Genomic DNA, 11,790 nt, shown 5'->3' on the forward strand with positions numbered 1-11,790 from the left:
ATATAAAAATGTTAAATTGGATATATAAGAAAAATTGGGTGGGCGGGGGCTGTCTAATTAATTTGGTGATTTTTAACCATCTTAAGAATACAAAACATATGACGAACTTGAGAATGCTAAATTGATTTATAACTTAAACCTATCAATATCAAAAGAAACATAGCTGAATCCTTATGCAAAGCCAATCCCAATAGTTTCAACATCTCACTAAGGTAATGGGCCCCTAATGACCTCGACCTGACCACCTTCAGGTTACGGTGTAAATAACCTGAGACGCCTTTTCTCCAAACGCCAAATCACGTGACTTGACTCCTCTGCCTATATATACGCATGTATACCCTTGCTTCTGCATCAGTGCACAGTGCACAGTGCACACAACACGAGCTGCGGTTACACGCGCTGGCATCTGTGACACAGGCCAGCATCCCAGGGGGAGCCGTGTACTACACAGACGGATCTGTGGACCCTGTTCGAGGCACGACCGGAGCGGCGGCAGTCACCGGCGGGGAGACGCTGTCATGGAGGACCCCCGACCACTGCTCTACCCTGCAGACGGAGTTAGTTGCCATACAGCAAGCCCTGGAGCACGCCCTTCACCATCGTGAAGGTGCGGTAATTATACACACAGACTCCAAATCTTCCCTCCAGACACTCCAGCAAGCCAGCCCCACCGACAACATCCAGCTGGTAACATCCATTCAGCTCAGCGCGCAGAGACTTGCCGGTGAAGGCCGGCACCTACGGATGAACTGGGTACCCAGTCACGTAGGGCTCCGAGGGAACGAGTTGGCGGATGCAGCAGCCCGAGCAGCTAGCACCATGCCCGCAGTCTCCAGCTACGTCCTCCCCAGCCTGCAGCAGATAAAGACGCAGGCTAAGCGGAGCACCTGGCACTCCGCTCATCACCACCATCGCACCATGGAGAGAACCTCGCGGCAGGCAGCATGGTACGCTGCCACCACAAATTACCAGCCGCTACAATGCGGCCGTCCGCTAACTAGAGCCGACCAAGTTCGGTTGCACAGGCTCCGGCTCGGGTACGGCACGCTGGAGCAGCTACGGCCCGAGTTCAGTGGTCAGGAGTGCGAACACTGCGGCCTCCAGAGCCGTCGACCGCTGATACACTACCTGGTTCACTGCCCCGCCACAGCTCAACTAAGACAGCAACCCATCGAGGGCCCACAGGATGAGGAAGCTTTGGCCGCCCATTTGGTCAGGCGGGCTCTTAACACACCTAGCAAATTGCTAACCATCATGCGAGACATTCCGCCCCCTCGCTGAAACATGGTAGCAAAATATCGGGGCGTAAGCCCCAGCGGCGGGCTTGTGGCCCGCGCATTTTTATATGTATATAGTTATAAGTATATGTATGCACGAGTATATATACATACGTGTATGTGATTGTGTATATATTCATGTACTAATGTTAAATAATAAACTAACTAAACTTGCTTCTGCATCACATTTCTTTGTGCTAAGAAGGAGATTGGATTGGGATCGAAGTAAGTACCCATTTTTTTTATATTTCTCTATTATCTAACAAAGTAAGTCAAATGTTTAATATGATGAGTGTTCATATCTCAGTTCCACATCCCTTTAATTGGAAGGATTTATAAATACTGTTCATTAAAAAGTTCAAAATAAAGACTACTAGAATCCAATTTCCACATGTTCGATTGGTGACAACGTCAGGCACGATATATTGAAATTTTTCTATTCTGTTTCTCACAGATTTAAAGCACTATTCTCTCTTCAGTCGACTCAGCCATGGTGGTCCAAGAGCTTCGAATTTTGACCATAATCTTGGTAAGAACAGGAGGGCCTTGGTTTCCTCCTATTCTGTCTGTAGACTTTAAATATCAGGTTGATATCTATGACATAAACGTAATGTAAAGATATCTATATGATTTCTAAACAGAAATGTAGTAGCACATTTGATATCTATATGAATACTAATTGTACTAACAAAACTGTCAACTTTTTCAGGTCATGTGCGCTTACCTTGAGGCCAGAGTAAGAACATTTCCATTGCCATGAGTTATAAGTACAATGAACATAGTGTTCCATATGCACAATATTTTGTATTCTCAATGAGTTAATTATACGCAAGCAAACTTTTAATCTTTACAGAGGGAGATAAGAGGGTCACAAGCAACCAGGAGAATCAGAGCAACTGGGAGTGACGATTGGAGTTATCAAGGAGAAACAGGTCAGTGGGTCACTTTGACATAGGGGTAAATCAATCTGGAGATTCCCACGTTTTAAAATTTACTTATGTTTATGAGCGTACATAGTACTAATTTAAAAAGTAAATATTGCGTCACTGCAGGACCTGATGCATGGGCGGACAAGTATCCGGGCTGCGCAGGACCTCTCCAGACGCCCATCGACCTTCCGGCGGCCGAAAACTTGACTCCGATCGGTAAGGAACCACTGGCACTCGAGGGCTACAACAAGAAACCAAAGGGGCAATATCTCTACCACGATGGATGGTCAGGTATGCTTCAAACTAAAGTAAACAATTACTAGTATGATGAAATATCTACATAATCACATGACAGTATACGATTACGCATAATTTCCCACAAACACTGAATGCATTCCAGCCAAGTTACTCGGAACGTACGAAGAGCAGCCATCAATGTCAGGGGGTCTCTTGGATGACACCTACAAGTTTGTGCAGCTTCACTTCCACTGGGCCGAGTCAAATAACTTAGGCTCCGAACACACCATCAACGGCGAAGCGTAAGTTACTTGAAAAAGAATCTTAATAAGAAAAAACCTTGACCAAATGTTATTTCTGGCTGCAAACAATAAATGCGTTTTTTCTTCTTTAAACAGGTCTCCACTTGAGATCCACTTTGTTCACGCGAGTGACGCTGGTGCACTCGCTGTCTTGGGTGTCATGACTTACATCGATGCGGAAAACCCAAGAGAGAGCGTCCTCTTTCCTCTGTGGAACTGCTTCGTGCGAATGGAGAAGGTTCGATTTTCCATCAGTTGTTATAAAACAACTGATATCTTGCCGCATTTTCTCACTGATGTAATTTGTATTGAAACATTATGCGTCAATGACTTAACGATGATTTTTCCCTTTTGCGTAGAAAGGGGACAAGTGCCCACTGAAGAAAAGAGACGCGATTGTGATAGAAAACCTCCTCCCATCGGACACAAGCAGATTTTACAGGTACCAGAGTATTTTTGAGTGTTGGTAGCTTTTTCTTATAATCAGTAACTCAAGGGTAATTGAATGAAATGTTTATCTCAAACGTGAGGCCCACACAATTGAGAGGGAATTCTATCATTGACAGATACCTGGGGTCTACAACCACACCGCCCTGCTTGGCCAACGTCACGTGGACAGTCTTCGAAGATAAACTGCCAATCAGTGCAGTTGATGTGAGTACTAACCTGCATCCTTCTTTTATCAGTACTATAAACTGATAATGGTTCTAATGGGCACTAATTTTCCGTCTCCTACTCCTCAGGTTGAGCTCCTACGCACTTGGGTAGGCAACGATGGTAACCTCCTTCTCAATAACTACCGACCTATTCAAGACACTGTGAACAGGGAAATTCTTCTCGTTACACAGTGACCGGAGAACAAGTGTGCAAATGCTTGTACTGTAAATCTAGCATGAACACTGATGAAGACGTTTTTTTTGTATTGCTTTGACTGTACTATATATCTCTTATTGGAGTCCTAAGTGTAAATAAACTTTAACTCTAAAGAAATGTTTCTTATTTGGTAAAAGGAAACAGATAACAGAAAAATAAGACAAATATTCTGTATCAGGAAAATGTCCATGCTTCATATGTTTCTCCGAATTTAGTAATGAGAAACATTACAAATAAAAGAAAAATATTTGATTTTAAGAGTCATGTAATTGTAAGTAGCAATGGAGTGATAATGTATAATGTATTTTGAAAGTTGGTCACACAGATTGAAGATGTACAGTTGCAATGTTATAAATGAAATGCTGACTGCCTCCAAGACCAATCGCTCTTCGCGGGCCAGTCGTGGCAAAGAAAGATTGTTTTCCTCTGCTGCTGACCAGTTCAGCGCACGCAGGAACTCTTTGTTGACGTTGGCAAGTGGGACCACCGCTGAATTTTTAGCAAACACAACCAAACATCTCGACGTACTTCCTTTCTAACTTTCTATATGTAAGGCTGGTCGGGTGTTTTGTAAAGAAGACAGTTCGTAGGCGAGTCAGTTGCATAAGTTTGCTCTCAGCGTTATATCTATAAATATTGACCGGAGGCACTTTGCTGACGTAGAATTTTTGCAATCTAAGTGACTAATGCAGAGGTTCGATGTTTCTTAAATAAACAATATTGCATACAGACTTGTAACAAGCAATTTGATTGAAGAAAGGATGGAGGAAGAGAAAATTCAATTGGTTTACGATTGTACGATCACGCCCTTTGGGGAGGATCTTAAATTTAAAGTTAAAGATCATTGGACCTAAAACGCGTGTTTTCAACTAGTTTTTTCAACACCTCTCTACCACTACGCCTCTTACCATTTTCTCCGCTTTTGGTTGCTCAAGATGCAGACGTCGTCGTCGACGTCCAAGTTCCCTGACCAAGATTCCATTCCTCATGCACCACGATCGTCGACCCCTTAGAATCGTCATGAACTTGCTCTTAATATCTTTTCATTTTCTTACACATCTCTTCCCTTCGCACACACACCGAACCCGAGCGAGTGAGTGGCCTATCCTAGGCATTCCATAGTCTATTTCTGTATTGAATGAGTGAGGGAATTGAGTGACTAATGTTGGTTGGTTCCCTTTTTTTCTCGGGAGTTCATTTGGACTCTAACTTAAAAGAATAATGGGAGGAGAGAAAATTCTCTGACAATGAGGTTGTCAATTCATATATCATTACGATATATCACATACCTGACACGTGATCTACGTTCATGCAAGGTACCCGACAGGAAATGACCAGCAGCGAATCCCCACCAATCTTGCTGGCATCCACACTCCCAGACTTGGTAAACACATCACACCACCTCCCAACGGAAAGTTGACGATCATTGCCAAATAAGAAACATTCTTTAGAGGCAAAGTTTATTTACACTTGGAATGTTTGCTTGATTTTAACAGGAGGTATATAGTCAAAGCAAGACATAAAAGAACGTTTATATACATTTAAAGTCTTGTTTCGTTCCATCAGTGTTCATCCTATATTTACAGTACGAGTGTTTGCATACAAGTGTAGAGACCCAGCACACTTGTTCTCCGGTCACTGTGTAACGAGGAGAATTTCCCTGTCTTCTGTGTCTTGGATAGGTCGGTAGTTATTGAGAAGGAGGTGACCATCGTTGCCTACCCAAGTGCGTAGGAGCTCAACCTGAGGAGTAGGAGATGGAAAATTAGTGCCCATTACAACCTTTGACAGCTTATAGTATTGGTAAAAGAAGGATGCAGGCTTAGTACTCACATCAGCAGCGCTAATTGGCAGTTTATCTTCGAAGACTGTCCATGTTACGTTAGCCAAGCAGGACGGTGTGGTCGTAGATCCCAGGTACCTGTCAACGATAGAGTTACCTCTCAATTGGGTGGGCCTCACCTTTGAGATAACAACCATTTCACTCAGTCATACTAATTCATTTATCTGAAGAGAAATATATCAACACTCATTTGTACCTGTAAAACCTGCTTGTGTCCGATGGGAGGAGGCTGTCTATCACAATCCCGTCTCTTTTCTTCAGCGGGCACCTGTCCCCTTTCTACGCAAAAGAAAAAAAAATCATCGTTAATTCATTGATGTATAATGTTTCAATAGAGTATATCGGTGAGAAAATGCGACAAGATATCAGTTTTGTTACATCAACTGATGGAAAATCGAACCTTCTCCATCCCCACGAAGCACTTCCACAAAGGAAAGAGGACGCTCTCTCTTGGGATCTCCGCATCGATGTAAGTCATGACACCCAAGACAGCGAGTGCACCAGCGTCACTCGCGTGAACAAAGTGGATCTCGAGGGGAGACCTGTTAAAAAAAAAACGCATTTGTTGTTTGCAGCCAGAAATAACATTTGGACAACGTTTTTCTTGATTAAGATTCTTTTTTAAGTAACTTACGCTTCGCCGGCGACGGTGTGTTCGGATCCTAAGTCATCTGACTCGCCCCAATGGAAGTGAAGCTGCACAAACGTGTATGTGTCATCCAGAAGACCCCCTGACATTGTTGGTGGCTTCCTGTACGTTCCTTCCAACTTGGCTGCAATGCATTCAGTACTGTACTTTGTATCCTAATATACACCGATATCAAGATATTCATATATCCCGATATCTAATTGTATAGGTGTTTGTGTGCAAATTATGTGAAAATGTGTACAGTCATGTAAATCTCTCATCATATTGATGCTTACTAATAAGTGATTACTTTAGTTTGAAGCGTACCTGACCATCCATCGTGGATGAGGTATTGCCCCCTTGCTTTCCTGTCGTATCCCCTGAGTACCAGTGGTTCCGGACCGACCGGAGTCAAGTCATCGGCCGCCGGGAGGTCGATGGGCGTCTGGAGAGGTCCTCCGCAGTCCGGATAGTTGTCCGCCCATGTATCGGGTCCTGCAGTGAAGCAATATTTAGTTTTTAAAACCAGTACTATGGAAGTAGTTTTAAGACAGGGGAACCTCCAGATTGATTCATACCTCCATGTTAATGACCCACTGACCTGTATCTCCTTTATAACTCCAATCGTCACCCTCAGCTGCCTTGATTCCTTTGGTTCTTGGGCGCCTTTTTATAGTCCTCTGTAAAGATTAAAAGCTCGTTTGTCTCACTAGCTCAATAGGAATACAAAATAATATTGTGCATATGCAACATTATATTCCTTGTACTTATAACTAATGGCAATGTAAATGTTCTTACTCTGGCCTCAAGGCAAGCACACATGACCTGAAAAAAATGATGGCTTTGTTACTACAATTTGTATTCAGATGAATGTCTTCACTTTACCTTTATCTCACATGTAAAGACATATACCATAAACAGAATAGGAGGCGACCAATTCTCTCCTGTTCTTACCAAGATTAGGGTCAAAATTCGAAGCGCTTGGACTCCCATGGCTGTTGATACTTCTGAGTTGAGTCTTAAGTCTGAAGAGAGGACAGCATATCACTTTTGTGGAAGGCTTTATAAGAAACATTTTAATATATATAATAAGGATCCAAGTTATCACCCTATTACATATTGGGCCATACTTCCATTGGAAGGGGTATGGAACTAAGGAATGAAGACCCATTATATGAATGATTTGATTGGTGATCGAAACTTAATGTGCATCTGGTTCAACTCTTTACACACATATATATACCTTTTGGAGATCAAGTTGACTTGTCAGGTGAAGAACAGCGTTAGTAGCAATCTCTGGATCGACTGTGACTTTCCTCTATCCTACCCTGACTTTATACGGTACCTAACACTTCATTGTCTGACCTTGGTGAATCGAACAAAACATTTCCGTGCCGGACTCACGTGATCAAATTAACATATCCCCTGATTGATTGGCCCACACATCTGTTCCTCTTATTGTTACAGTGTGTGTGCCGCAACTAACAATAGTCTAAACGAGCAGGGATGCTGAGTTTCTAGGCGGGTGTTCTGACCTGATAGCTGCGACATTACTTCCCAGTGGTGACGTCATCCAAAAGTCAGTGTAACCAAGGAAGCGATGTTTTATGGCAAAATGTATACTTACAGTTGCAAGTCTACAAGTTGTTACAGAAATATAGGATTTCAAGTAAATTCAACACTGCAATACTTATTAACAATGATCTAACATTCATAGGTGTCTCAGGCTATTTCGATCATAAAGTAATTGTTTTACTTATTTATGTCTATCTGGGTAAAATTTATTCTAAGTCTTTCTGAAGACGAGATGATGAAATAAAGACAGAAAAAATATTTGTTTGCTAATTTTGAAGATATTGTATAAGGGCCAGAGGCCGAGCATCCTGTCAAGCATGGACTTGCGCAGCCATTGGCTAGTACCATTTGATAAAGAATATAATAAACACAATCACATATTGGAAAAAAAGTATAATGGAGAGACAAAACTGATTCCAAATATCCGAAATAAACTATACGAAAATCGACTAAAACATAGTAATACATTTTCCCTAAAAATGCGTAGTATCAATTGCGATTTGATTCAGGTCTAACATTATAATTAATTGACAGCAAAAAAAAAAAAAAAAAGTGACGAACTTTCTACACGGAATGCGAATCAAACAAGAAATAATGGTCTCAAACTGTTTCAAATTTGCTTTAATTTGAAAATGGGTAGAAATAACTTCATCGTCCGTGTAGTAAATGAATGGAATAAACTTCTTGCAGAGGCAGTGCAATGTAGTACAGCTCGAAGTTTAAATAATCATTTACATAAATACCTAAAGCAATATGCTGTAAGGCCTGCCATTTATTTTATTTTACTTTATCTATTCATTTTCATTGTCTGTGTATGTATCTGTTTTTATATAAATTATTATTATTTCTCTGTTTATTACTTATCACTATTTATTTACACACACAAACACACATCATCTCCTGGTTCATAGCTCTTAATATGTTTTTAGCAGACGGTAAAGCTAATCAATTACTTCATCAGCTTCATTACTGATGACACAATGAAAAATTCAAGTGAGCCCAATGAAACATGATATTTTATGTCAATAACCACATTAGCGTTTCCAAACTTAAAGCTTTACCGTCTGCTAAAAACATATTAAGAGCTATGAACCAGGAGATGGTGTGTGTTTGTGTGTGTGTAAATACATAATGATAAGTAATAAACAGAAATAATAATAATTTATATAAAAAGATACATAGTAAATACACAGACAATAAAAATAAATAGATCAAATAAAACAAAATTACCATACAGAGTGAGAAACGATATCCTCAGTGATGTCCAAAGCCCTTCAAAAGAGATAGTGCTGTTTGGTGTACACCTGTTTCAAGTGAATGCCTTCCATGTCAGCCTGTACACCAACAAGACGACTGACCGAGCCTCCTATTCTGAGGAGGATAACATTCAGTTCCATCTTGCTGCTAATGAGATTTTCTAAGGAAAATTATCAAACCTTACAGCATCTCTGAATACACTGCTTCCTTAATACTTTCCATTTGGCTACCTCATTCTCAGGACCTGCGTCTACTTAGTTTAGTTAGTTTATTATTTAACATTAGTACATGAATATATATACAATCACATACACGTATGTACACACATATACTTATAACCATATACATATACATATAAAAATGCGCGGGCCACAAGCCCGCCGCTGGGGCTTACGCCCCGATATTTTGCTACCATGTTTCAGCGAGGGGGCGGAATGTCTCGCATGATGGTTAGCAATTTGCTAGGTGTGTTTAGAGCCCGCCTGACCAAATAGGCGGCCAAAGCTTCCTCATCCTGTGGGCCCTCGATGGGTTGCTGTCTTAGTTGAGCTGTGGCGGGGCAGTGAACCAGGTAGTGTATCAGCGGTCGACGGCTCTGGAGGCCGCAGTGTTCGCACTCCTGACCATTGAACTCGGGCCGTAGCTGCTCTAGCGTGCCGTACCCGAGCCGGAGCCTGTGCAACCGAACTTGGTCGGTTCTAGTTAGCGGACGGCCGCGTCTACTACTGGCGCACCCGTTTTCAGAATATCGCCTATGCCTATGAAGAAAAACTGGTCTCGTTCCTTCACTACCTGTTGCTATGCCCTACCTGAATCCATGTCATAATCCCACAGTTACAAAATCCCACATGTCGAAAACCTACAATCAAAATCCCATAATTCATAATCCCATATATCATTGATCAAAATCCCATACTATCTTATCATACATAACTATAATATCAAAAAATGTTTTATATTATTGTCATATAGTTGGATATAGATGTGGAACCGATCAATGTTTTGTAGGTATGTTAATAACATCAAAGAATTGGAAACAATTAATTAAAATTGACTTCAGGTAGCTGGGCTTTTAGAAATTATTGTTAATTTGTTGGAATTCAACAAATTAGATAGATTAAAGGGTATGGCACAACAAGGCAACTAACTTGAGTTCATTGAATTCAGTTCACATTCACAAATAAGTTACCAATCTCTAATCAGTTACTCTTTGATCGTTTATCATTAATCGACTCTTCACACAATTCCATCTTATTCCATCTAGAGGGGATTTCATGTAATATGCGCCGGTTATGTTAACTACCTTCAGTATTCTATCTGAATGACTGATTTGAATATATTTTCAATTATATTGCCCTCTGATGTGAGTGCTTATGTACAATCTTGAGTACAATATGATGTTTAATCCTATGTATGATTCTGTACTAAATTTTGAATGCATATGTATGATTTTCTAGTATAGTTTACTTGTCGCTATGATTTCAATGTATGGATTTTGTTGTGATATGACATGAATGCTAATATGTACGATGCTTATGAATTATTTGAATTCTTTATGCAATCTGTACGATTAAGTGCTGTGATAATATGATTGAGGTTTATAAAGTTTGCATGTAATAATCAATAAAATATTAATAAATGAAACAAATAATTTTGAATTATTTTGGCAAGGAAAGGTCCAAACTGTACCCACAGTATATCAACGACATGAGGATGGGGGGTGTTCACTTGGGACTGGGGATTCAGTAAAGAGTTGTTTAGTGGTGGTGATGATTGGGGATTCTGATGCACATTATCACAATATTGTTTCTTTGTGTAAAAAAATAACAAAAAACTTATTTAGATTTAGGCTGTGAACTGAAATCAATGTCCTTTTCACTTATGTTTTTTGATCAAACGCGACTAATGGTGATAACACCACGTATTGATCAATAACTTGTACATGTAAACTGAAATCGATACAACACTCACTAATTTTCCTGTCAATTAATTAATCCTAATTCTTCAATTAACATTTTATATTGACTCAATATTATAATTAATATATAATAATAACTATAACAAAATATATATAGACTTGCACCGGTGAAACTGAAATTTAGACACATTTCCATACGGAATTTGTTCTACATGTCATAAAACACTGAATTAAAATACATGTGGGATTTTGACCACGAAGTGTGGGATTTTGAACAATGGGATATTGAATGTGGGATTTTTGACTTATGGGATTTTGAATGTACATGGCCCTACCTTGCGTAGTCAACTTTATCCACATCGTGTCCTCCTCAGAGACCTTCGAGCCTAGAAAATCTACTGAACCATGGGAGTTCAGACTCAGGTCACAGTAACATCATGGTGGCAGCTTATCTCTTCTCGCCTTTAGCTCCCGTGGGCCCTAGATGTCCACTTTCTTTCCATAAGGCAATATTTGCTAGCCAACGTTCTCTCTAGCTTTGTGATCCTCATATTTTTAGTCATACCTAAATCTAACATCATCAACCTCTTGCAGCTAGAAGCTAGTCCCTAAACCGGATTACTCCACTGGAGCTAAGAAAATGTACTGAAAACGAAATAGATCCGTATGTATAAGTCTTTATTATTTTTCCATATTCTAGTTCACATATGCTTCAGGAAGGGGTTGTTTATGAAGGCATGCTGAATTGTTTTCTGTGAGTGTGACAAAAAGGAACAACATAGACAGGAAGTTATCGATTATAGAATTCATATTTGTTTGGTGAACCCCGATTTATCCAACTCACCTGCTCGAGAATGGTTGTGCTTTCTTCAAAAAAATCGGTCGGCTGAGCATCTCCAGACGCCTTTTGGAGACTAAGTTGACTTGATAGGTGATGAACAGCGTTACTAG

The sequence above is a fragment of the Oratosquilla oratoria genome, chromosome 33 (genome assembly GCF_046742065.1).
Source record: "Oratosquilla oratoria isolate Oo_2021 chromosome 33, ASM4674206v1, whole genome shotgun sequence".
Taxonomy (NCBI): domain Eukaryota; kingdom Metazoa; phylum Arthropoda; class Malacostraca; order Stomatopoda; family Squillidae; genus Oratosquilla; species Oratosquilla oratoria.